We start from the raw sequence: 12,178 nt of genomic DNA, 5'->3' as shown, positions 1-12,178 counted from the left end.
TATGTTGCACAATGTAATATTAAATGTAGGTAAATTATAAAACATTTCATGCAATGCGATATTTTTAAAAATATAATTAAAATTTATGTGTGCTATGTGTAAATATTAAGGTCTTCAAAAGCCTTGCATATTGTGATATGTAAAATATTTAATATATAGTATTTTGTTGATTTTTGAGCTCTACATTTTCTTACATTTTACCATTCCTAATGTCAAGGTAAGTTTAATAATAGATAGTGTATCATAATTTAATAGATCGAATTTTTCTTTTTTTAAGTCAATGGATCTCATAAAATATTATTCTCAATCAGAATTTTCCCATTTCTACCTGATAGCAAAACAATATCTAGTCACTTTTTCTAACTCAAGAACAATTCTCCTTTGTTTCCTGTTTTAAGTATCCCTGTCCGTGCTTCTCATCCTGAAAGTGCTCGTGCTCCCCAGGAGTCGTTTGTCAATGTCTGGAGGCATTTTGTTTGTCAATACGGTGTCCCAAATTATCTGTTCTCAAATGCCAATTGTTATAGTAATAAGTTTAGTTAGTATAAGTTAGCATAAGCAAACTCCATTTTGTATTAGAGTGAATTTTAACTTTACTTAGAAGTGGAACTTAACTTGTGTGTATGTAACCCTGATAAGTACCTTGTAACCCCCTGCGTGTGTATCCTGATAAGCCCAGAAGACACCACCGGAGCACACTGATATGAGACACTGAAGAAGCCCATCCATCGGGTATAAAGGAAGGACCCTCACACCAGCAGTTAGATGCCTGTCTGCCCTCCACAGATGCAACGTTCTCCTTGCCCCTGGAACCTGATGTTCCTGCTCTGCTTCTGAGCCCAGACTGTTAGAGGCCTCTCTTCGAGTCAAGAGACTGAGCTCCTGCCGTGGCGTATCTGATGGCCTTCGTGTGTCTCTGTCAGCGAGTGTCTCCTGGTGGCCTGCCAAGGACTGAAACCCATCAGCTCTCTGGTAAATAAACCTGCGTGATTCTTGCATTCTGTTTGTCTCTTGTGTCTCCTCTCTTCTTAGTTTTGGTTTAAGCTCAGCCTAAATAATAAAATACCCCTTGACGTCTGTATTGGTATATCCAAATGAGGCGCTCTGGGTCACCTGTGCATACGTTCCCATAGAAGTGGAACACCAATAATGCCAAGCTGGAGAAACCCTAGCAGGAAACTTCTCAGCAAACCTGTCCCAGGTAATCATTCAGACCCTGAGGTGTGGGTCACATATGTGAGACTGTTGTTTCTACCACTTCAGACCAAAACAAACAAACAAAACAACAACACAGCCTTCTCAACTCATTGGAAGTGGTAAGATAAAACATACCAACTGTGACACAATTTTTACTGAAATGGGGGATTTTTAACTTTGTTTCTTTGGATCACCTGGGTGGGTATGACAATGCTGATGCCTTGGTCCCCCCTCCAGGCATTCTGAGGTAGTTCGCCTGGAGAATGCAGTCATTCTGGGCCTTAGGATATTTTAAAGCTCCCCAGGTGACAATGTGGTCAAGATTAAGAAGCACTTCTCTATTGATACCGAATTTTTGGACTGGAACCTAGATTCTTTGTCCGCTGGAATCAAAGAATGAGTCCATGGACAGAAAGTGGTATAGCAAAGGTAAAAATTTATTGAAGAACAAGTACAGACTCCCATGTAGGGAGGGGGGAAAAGGTCTAACTGAGTCCCTTTTCTCTACAGCTTATAAAGGCTGCAGTTTCTGTGTCCTGATATCCCCTCCAATTGGTCAATATTTCCCTTCAAATTGGTCACTATAGCAACCCCTGAGCTCAAAGGTTAAACCTCACATGGGACCTGTGAGGCTCTCCTCCCTCATTGTTCTCCTAATCCTTCTGGGCTTTCTTCCTTCTCTTTATTTTGTAAATATAGACCTTTCTTGGCTACTTCAGTTTCCTTGTTTTATGGAAATATACCTGTTGCTGCTTCCTTGTCTTATGAAGATGTAACTGCACCTGGCTTCCTTGTGTTATGGAAATGTACCTCCTCCCAGTCTGCAGCCCCAAGCTTCTCCATGGACCCCAATTCTACAAAACCCCTAAGCCTGCCTATGTTCCCCCAAAATTCCTGCTACACTATGGTCTATTTTTTATAACTATCTGGAAAACATGTTTCAGCAGAGTCAACTGACTTTTGAATTCCTTTATTATGAAGATGATGACTTTTGAACCAGTAAGCTTAAAGAAATGGCTTTTGTCCACTAAGTTTTTGAAAACTTCATAGTGGAAAAAATAGTGATCCCAATTCTTATAATCTGGGAGAAACTCTTAAAAAAGAAAATATTGGGGATTTGATGCTACATATGTTGCTGCCCACAAATGTCACACAGTTAGTGGAGGATAAAAAAAAAATTTTATTTTTCTTAAAATGCCCAATTCCTAAGAGGTTACTATGATTTTGGGTAGTGCAATTATTTTTCATTGTGGTTTTTGTAATGGAAAGTTATAAAAATAATATAATAATTTTAGTGATTGTTGTAAATAAAGAATTTTTTCTTATAGTTTTTGTATATTTTTTATTTTATTTTCATATAGTCATTTTCCATGTAATAACAGCTTTTGAATAAAAATAATGATATATATATATAGTCATTCAAAAGCTGCTATGGTTACATGGAAAATGATTCAATGTTTTATGCATCTATATCAGAGTGAATGACAGTGGTATTAATTGAAAGGTAGAAATGTGATAAATTATTTGAGGAATTAATTGATTAATTTGAAGTAAGGTATATTGTCTTATTTGCTAGTAAGATATGTTAGTGGATAGTACCATTAGACAGTTAAAAATTTGCTTGTAATGTTTATATGATTAATGTAAATTTGGTAATCTTGTGAAGCCAAATGGTGTTAAAGGTTTAACAATAAGAGATAATATTTTCTTCAGTGGAAAACATAAAATGAGAGAAGAGAAATGGTAACAAACATGATTTGGAGGATTCTGCATTTGTGTAGTGGGAGGTGGAGGAGGAAGTAAACATACTTAAGGAGCAATCAGAATTTATGGAGCATGGTTGTCACTTGCTACAGAGGTAATTGGCAAATTCTACTGTGGACGAAAGGGGCCACATGCTGACCTGACAAGCTCAGGAGAGGCCTGCCTGGCAGCCTAGCAGACTCAGAGACCTAAAATAACCACAAAGGATGGTCTGAAATTAAACTGAAACTGAAAGCAGTTATGGTGGGCAGTTACGCCCTAGGCCAGTATCTTCACTGACAAGGTCCACTTTACCGTAACTGAGCCTATCAGTCTTTTTGCATCTAAGATAACATATCCTTGGGATATCTGGGTAACTTGTGACTTCCCTTTTTATGGAACCCCTGGGGTACAACCAGGTGTGCTGGGCCCCGGACAGATGCAGCAGATTCTTTCATTTATCATGTTAATTGTTCCTGCACCCACCTAAGTATGTGTCCATCATTTTACTTTTTATCCTATCCTAGAGGTTTCCCCGTTTAGCTTAATCCCACCTCCTTAAATCTGTCACCAATGAATTTCATGTATAAATATGGATGTAACCCTGCCATTCTCCGGAGCACTATCTCAATTCGTTGAGGTTCTGCTTCCCGGCATATGTCGACAGTTTGGCTCAAATAAACTCACAAAATTCTTTACAAGTTTCATTGGTTTTTTACGTTAACACTACAAGGAAATTTAAAATGATGACAAAATAAGTTAGGGGATTGACTTTGGTATATAGAAAGTTATTGGTTAGATTTTTTTTAATCCTCACCTGAGGACATGATTTTTATTGATTTTAGAGAAACAGGAAAGGAGATGGAGAGAGAGATGAAAAAACATAGATGTGAGAGTGAAACATTGATTACCTTCCTCACATGTCTGGGCTAGGACTGGATCCTGCAACCTAGGTATGTGTTCCCACTGAAATCAAGCCCACAACCTTTACTGTGTACAGGGTGACACTCCAAACACTTGAGCCACACCAGCCAGGGCAGTTGTTGGTGACTTTTGAGACAAGCATAACCAATGGACATAAGACACTGGGGGGTAGGGGTGTCCAGGGGATTGTCAAGGGCGGGGAAGAAAAAAAAGGACACATATGTAATACCCTTTGTAATACTTTAAGCAATAAAAAAAATACATTTATAAAACAGAAAAAAAAAAAAGCAAGAGAAAATGAGTGACTAAATTGAGGTCCTATGTACATGTGTGTTCGATAATACAAAAGGGAAAAGGCAAAGCAGTTTGAGATGAGTTGTGTGCAAATAGAATATATTTCCTTTTACACTTGTTTTAGTCCCAATTTTAATATATATATTATTATAGTGTACACAGGGCATATTTGTGAGAAAAAGACGAAGGGCCAGTAAAAGCTATAAAAAATGAAGATTAAAAAATTAGGCAAATATATGATATGTATATCCCAAATACATATTTAATATCAAGAGTTACTAGTGCAGATTGGTGAGAAGCATTGGGGATTCCTCAGCTTTGGTTAGAAATTGGCTGGTCACTGTGAAGGTCATGCATGGTTCTATTCCCATCCCCATAGCGGGCATTCAGGAGGCAAGAGGCACCTGATCTATGATTCTTTTTCATCACAGCTGTTTCTATCTCTCTCCCTCTCCCTTCTTCTCTGAAATCAATACAAAAATATATTTAAAAAAAATTTTTAAGTAAATTTACTTCCTTGGAAGATAAAAATATGGTGAAGATGCAATTTTAAATGTTATTTTAGAGGCAATATAATCTAAAAGTGAATATCTTTTATGGAATTCATTTTAATTTTATCTGCATTAAATGCCTACCACACCCCAGACAAAGTATGAATACTGGGGATACAATGTAATGCTTATTTGTCCCCAAATGCCATGTAGTTCAGCAGAGGATGCCAAGAAGTTCTATTTTTTTAAGATAAAGTTTCAATGTGTGGACTGATACTATGATTTTGCATTTAAGATGGACTTAAATTTGCTTTTATGTATTCAAATATGTTCTTCACAATTGTTATTTGTTCTTGTATATGAACGAAAAGGTTTAAAAAATTTCTGGAGGAAAAACTAAATGTTTATGCTCATGGCATTTTTAACTTGCCAAAAATCTAATATTTCAAAACTAGAAAGTAAATGATGAATCTTAATATATTTTCTCTCTTGGCAAATAGAGAATTACAGTTCTGAAATGTTTTCCTGCTGTGTGAAGCAAAGGCTTTCCTCCCAGGTGGGATCATGGCTGAGGTTTTCAGAAATGCATAATTAACTCCAAACATTTTAAAGAGGAAGCCAAAGTACATTTTGATAAACTTGTTCATGGTATTTTTCCCTTATGTGCCCCCATTCTCCTACCATCTCAATACTACTTATTATTTCCTCCGTTGCCTATGGGAAATAACACTCAGCTGTTGATCAAGCTGAAACTAATTAAATATTTCTGTGTGAAATGTTATGTCTATAGAATCAAAGAAAAATTAGAGAAGACAGATGATATTGCAAAGTACAAAGTCTCCAAAATATGTCAAAATACACAAAAAGTCTCTAAAATATCAAATAGATTTACTTCCTAAATTTAATATTTAATTGATTTAATTTGCTTTTTTTTTTTTTTATCTTGCAGCAACCATGGTTTAAGATTGCACATATTCTATCAATGGGGATGAAAACAGTAGAGAACAATGAAAAACAGACTCTTCATAGTTTAAAAGAGAAGCAAGCAGTGGTACTTAATCCTATATAATAAAGTCTAACATGCTAAGTGTCTGGTTGACCAGTTGGCCATTCAACCAATCAAAGCATAATATGCTAATGATATGCTAAGGCTGCTCAACAGCTCGCTATGACATTCACTGACCACCAGGGTAAGGACAGTTGACCAGTCAACCAGTCACTATGTCATGCACTGACCACGAGGGGACAGATGCTCTGACCGGTAGGTTATCTTGCTGCTGAGGTCCGGCCAATCAGAACTGAGCCAGATGAGCCAGACATGTCCTGGACCCCTTCCTCAGTCCCTTCCTGGCTAGCCAACCTCCTGTGTCCCTCCTTTGCCCCAATTGTGCACCGGTGGGGTCCCTAGGCCTGGTTGCACCCTCTTGCACTCTGGAACCCCTCAAGGGATGTTGGAGAACTGGTTTTGGCCCTATCCTTTCTGCATTGAATTGCCCTGACATTTTTGTCAAAAATCAATTGACCATATATGTGTGATTCTATTTTTGAAGTGTCTATTCAATTACATTGAATGATTTGTGTACCCTTTCAACAATAACACACTATATTGATTTCTGCAGATTGAGATTGAATCTTCCAATTTTTCCTTATTTTTAAAATGTTAGATCACAACTTCCTCAGGAGCTTTGCAGTATAAACCAAAACTGGCCCCTACATGCTGAGGGCAGGGTGAGATCAAATAAAAAGGCAGATCATTTCAGATTTGTAGGTGGCAATTTAATAAGCAAGGAGAATTACTTAGAAGACTTGTCTTGGCAACCACAAGATGAATAGTTTTCTGCACCCACCTGCCAAGTCTCACAGGCATGTAGAGGCCTTATATAGAGGTCATGTACACATGAGGACTTAACTGGGTTCAACTATCACACAGGGACTTAGTCTCATACCCAATCTAGATGGTCTTATCACTGTAATTTCTATCTTGAGGCTGTGTCTGTGGGTAACTTCTAGCATATTGGAGCAAACAATTGCTTGAATTCAATTAACAGGTCAAACTTTTATGTCTTCTGATGACCTTCCCAACACAAAATTATTTACATTTTCCTTATTCATTTGTTTTTCCATGCAAATTTTGTAATGAAATGTCAATGCCCACAAATCCTGCTGTCAACTTGACTGTTTGTGGGGCAGGGAGCATCACAGAGTGTTGTGGAGCGTCACGGGGTGGCATGAGGCATCACGGAGCATCAGACATGGCCCTAATTGCAGGCTAGGCTTAGGGATCCTACTTGTGCATGATTTTGTGTGCTGAGCCTATAGTATGTATCTACACTAATAAAAGAGAAACATGGTAATTAGCGTACGACTGCTACCCTTCCCATTGGCTAATCAGGGCAATATGCAAATTAACTGCCAGCCAAGATGGCGGCCGGCAGCCAGGCAGCTGGAAGCGGAACAGGAGGCTTGCTTGCTCCAGTGACGGAGGAAGCCAAGGTTCCCAGGCCTGCTGCCGCCTGGCTCTGAGCTCCTGAAGCAACAGCTCCAAAAGATACAATGTTTCAATTATAGAAGCTAAAAATGGCGGTTAATTTGCATATACCAGTTGCGAGGGAAGACTGAGGACAACATGGAGGCCAAGAGGTACAGAAAGGAGCTAAGTAGAGGCCTCGAGGACAGAAACGGAGCCAAGGTTGCAGAGGTGGGAGGTGGGAGGTGGGAGGTGGGAGGTGGGAGGGCAAGCCCAGCCACAGCGGCTGCGAGGAGGGGCAGCGGCTCGGAGGGGAATGGGCAGCACCTGGGAGTGGGAGGGGAAACCTGCCACAGTGCCTGGGAGAGGGAGGGGAAACCTGCCTGAGCGCCCGGGAGAGGGAGGGGAAACCCGCCTGAGCGCCCGGGAGCGGGAGGGGAATGGACAGCGCCTGGGAGCGGGAGGGGAAACCCGCCACAGCGCCCGGGAGCGGGAGAGGAAACCGGCCACAGCGCCCGGGAGCGGGAGAGGAAACCCGCCAAGGCGCCTGGGAGCTGAGGGGAAACCCAGCAGGAGTGGCTGGGAGCTGAGGGGAAACCTAGCAGGAGTGGCTGGGAGCTGAGGGGAAACCTAGCAGGAGTGGCTGGGAGCAGGAGGGGAAACCGGCCACAGCACCTGGGAGCTGAGGGGAAACCCAGCAGGAGTGGCTGGGAGCAGGAGGGGAAACTGGCCACAGCCCTGTCACAGGGACAGGCTTCCTCTGGAGCCAGGCCACTCTGAGCCTGTAGGCCTGTGCATAGGCCCTGAGCGGCTGAAGTCCGGAATGTCCGGCCTAAGCTTGCAGGTGCCAAGCGGCCGGGGTTGGGGTGGGAACATCCCTAGGACCCAGGCACTCCAAGCTGGCGTACACCCAAGCAGCCAGGAAGGGGGCAGGAATGTCCCCTGCAGCAAGTGAGCAGACAGCAGGGCCCTGCTTGCCACTGGCGGTGGCAGTGAGGGGCAAGCAGTCCCTTGCAGGGCCCCCACAGAGAGCAGACACCAGGGCCCTGCTTGCCCCTGCGGTGGCGAGCCAGAGAGAAGACAGCAGGGCGCTGCTTGCCCCTGACCCCAGCGGCGAAGGACAGGCAAGCCCCTACAGAGAGTAGACACCAGGCCTACGGTGGCCTCAAGCAGGCAGGTCCGCAGAGAGCAGAGGACCATGGGGAGCAGGTCTAAGCCGTCAGTAGGACATCCCCTGAGGGCTCCCAGATTGGAGAGGGTGCAGATCAGGCTGAGGGACCCCTCCTTCCCCGTGCACGAATTTCGTGCACCGGGCCCCTAGTATATATATATAAAGCCAGCAACCAGAATGCCATAATGACCAAAATGACCGGTTGCTATGATGCCCACTGCGGCCAGCGAACTGGCCTGATGGGGAAGGTGGGGCCTCTGACCAACCTCCTGCAGCTCCCCCTCCCCCGCTTGCCCTGCCCCTGATCAGCTTCTCCTACTCCAATCAGGGTCAGGGCCAGCCAGCCAACCACCCATGACCCCTACCCCAGGCTGCTGACAACCACCCCCCCCCCCCCCCGCATCCCACCACCCACAATCCCTCCCCAGGACCGGCCCCAACCTCAATTAGCCACCACCACCCAAATAGGCCCACAGCCTCTCCCCCCAGCCAGGTCTGCCCACAATGGGCCATGCCACACCAATCAGGGGTGGGTCTGGCTGCCAACCTCCCGCCATCTCCTCCCCTCAACAGGCCCAGCCCCAATCTGAACCAATTGGGGGCGGGCCAGCCAGACCCCACCTGTGCACAAATTCATGCACTGGACCGCTAGTCTACTAATAAACCATAGTTCATCTTTTCTAGTACAGGTTGGAGAAGGATCTTATTTTGCATCCTGTATTACCACCCAAAATATGACTTCATTGAACATCAGCACTATTATGGTAGTTAGGAGACAAGCAGAAATCCTACCTGTTACTCTCACCAGGAAATGGCAAGGCTCATCAGCTATCAAAGTCTTAGAAAGAGCATTGAGCCAATTACAGCCCAAAAGATTTTTGGGAATGCTCAATGTAGCCATCATCTCAGCTGTGGTTATTCTTACTACTGCCAGCTTTGCTGTGGCAGCCCTTCTGAGTCTGTGCAGATGCCCACATTTATAGACAATATGGCCTATAACGTTACTAGAGAATTCACTATACAACAGCACATAGATCAAAATATATTAGCTACACTACAGGCAATAGAGGCAGCCATTGAATATCTGGGGGAAATACAAGACACCATAGCATACAGGCAAGTGCTTAATTGCGATTAGGAGCATAAGCACCTATGTATCATCCCTTTAAAATGGAACAGTAGTCACCATTAGTAGATTGATGTTAAAAAGCATCTATGGAGAATCTTTCATGATAAACTTACTGAAGCAGTAAACATGTTGCAAAGGCAAATTAGAGAGTCCTTGCTATCAACATGAAAAATAGACTACTGCTTGGAATATGGTAAAGGAGCATTTGGAGTAGATAAACACCACCACATGATTTCCTAAAATCAATTGGTACCTGATTGGATTAACCATTGCTGTCATTGTAATTCTCTTTGTTTTTCTTATAGTCTGCAAAATCAGAACTCAAGCAGTGAACGTGCTTCAGACTCCAACATTTCAAAGCAGAAAGCTCATCGTCTTCCTCTGTCTTCTGCAGCCAGCAAAACAAAAAGGTGAAAGATGTGGGGAAGCACAGGACTTGGATAGAAAGTCTGTAAGGAGGATTCTCTGAAAGATCAGGGACCTCTGGGGTAACCTTGCAGAATATGGCAGCTCCTGCATTGACTTTTCCAAACAAGTCCGAACCCCCCAGTTTGTTTTGCTGGAATCTCTATGCTTAGGCTTTAAGACCGACCTTGCAGAAGCATGTGCTTTCTCAAGGATACTTACCTTGCTGATTGTATCTAGAGGTTAATTTTAATTCAAGCTGTTGATACAATAAAAGCCTAAGGAGACAGGCAATCACGGCTGTTTTGCTGCCTCCTGCCAAGCAGCCCCTTAGCCCTCTCTTTCACAGGAATGTGTGTCAGAGTAATCCATTCATCCATCATTCAGGGTCTAAGGGTCATTCCCTGCATTTCACAAACCATTTTAGAAGAGACTTGGGTAGTGATGAGGAGTGGTTACCAACACCACAAATCTGACAGATGTACATTCAAAAGCAATATCATTATTGACAGATAATAATTATTTTCATAAACATCACATGCTATTGAAGTGATTATAGTTAACAATACTTGTATAAATAGGAGATTGATACATTAAAAAGTAGCAATGAGGAGGTAACCCTGGAGAGACTGCATTTACACAGCTCTGCCAACTATAAGCATTTTTTATTCTTCTTTTTTTTTCTTATTTCCTTCTTTCTTTCCTTTCCTCCTTCCTTCCTTCTACCTTTTTTCTTTCTTTCTTCTTTCCTTTAGTCCCTTTTTCATGTTACATTACTGCCCTTCATTCTACTAATATATTTCTGAAATATCTGTATATTATAAATACTCCCTTAAATGTTAGATATACAAACATGTTATAATGTTTTCAATAACAAGTAGCTCACAAGCTAATAAATTAAAACTTATGCCGAAACCGGTTTGGCTCAGTGGATTGAGCGTCGGCCTGGGGACTCAAGGGTGCCAGGTTCGATTCCGGTCAAGGGCATGTACCTGGGTTGCGGGTACATCCCCAGTTGGAGGTGTGCAGGAGGCAGCTGATCGATGTTTCTCTCTCATCGTTGTTTCTGACTCTCTATCTCTCTCCCTTCCTCTCTGTAAAAAATCAATAAAATATATTTTAAAAAAATAAAATAAAATAAAACTTATAATTAATATGATAAGTTTCACAACAGAGATATGAATAATATGTTTGGAAACACAGAACATACAAGAGCAATTGTCTTGAAGTTGGATGTAGATTGACAGAGATAATTATATATTGAAGAATTTCCAGGGTTTGCTACATGGAGATTTTGGAATATGAAATATAGGAAGTTATATATTTAGGAGATAAATTAGGGAATGTAATATGAATATGAATTATATGGTTATAAAAGTGGTAAGCTAGATATTCTTGATGCTTCTCACTAAAATATCCCTGCAAATATATCAAAATGGAGACCAAACCTGAACTTGGAGTTTAGCTAGAAAAGCTTTTTTTCAATAGCCAAGAAAAAATGTAGAAGTGTCAATGACTATGAACTCTGAAAAGTTATACAAATTTTATTTTTTTTCACAAGTTATATTCTTATCAAATTAGGTCACCATGTTGCATAAGTTAACTTTGATGCTGCTCATCAATTTGATTAGGAAACTATTTTGTTTTTAATTATACAAATGGCATCATACCAGTCCCTTCTAATAATTACCAGACTTCTCATTTTTATATCTCTAAAATTTATGACTATATTTTAATCAAGTATTTTAATTAAATATTGTAACTTCAATTTTGCCTAAGAATTGGAGTGAATTTTCAAACAATAATCTTAATACTTTCATTGTCTAAAGCAATATGTCTATCTATCATGTCTAGTTACATTTCTTCAAATGTAGATAATATAAATCAGATATAGTTTTCAATTCTTAAAGTTTGATAGAATGAGTGCTAGATATTTAAGAATAAAAAGACAGATAATAGATGGAGTTAGTATATTTAGCATCAATTTCAATATTAATATAATATTACTTAAAGCATTTCATATAGCTAGAGCTTATTTTACAGACATCTTTTATACAAATACATTCAATCATAATGGCCTCAATATGATTTATGCATTTTTTCAAAAAAGTTAAGTGATTATTTGAATTGCCTCAGCTTGTAAATGATGAAGACTTAGAAATAGTGATTCAGAGTCTACACTATAAGGTGATGAGTAGCAAAGAGACAAGCAAAAGATAAATAAGCAAAGAGAGTTTGAGACAAATGGGGTCTAATATGGGGTGATTTGTACATAGTAGATAAAAAAACTATGTCATTATAGAAGTCTTATTGAAATCATACCTACTCCTAATTTGTCTTTAGGAATATATTTATGC

The sequence above is a fragment of the Myotis yumanensis genome, unplaced genomic scaffold (genome assembly GCF_028538775.1).
Source record: "Myotis yumanensis isolate MYYU_CA2020_CCGP unplaced genomic scaffold, mMyoYum1.0.hap1 SCAF_3, whole genome shotgun sequence".
In the NCBI taxonomy this organism is placed as follows: Eukaryota; Metazoa; Chordata; class Mammalia; order Chiroptera; family Vespertilionidae; genus Myotis; species Myotis yumanensis.
The sequence above is the reverse complement of the archived record's forward strand: the minus strand, read 5'-3'. Positions refer to the sequence as shown.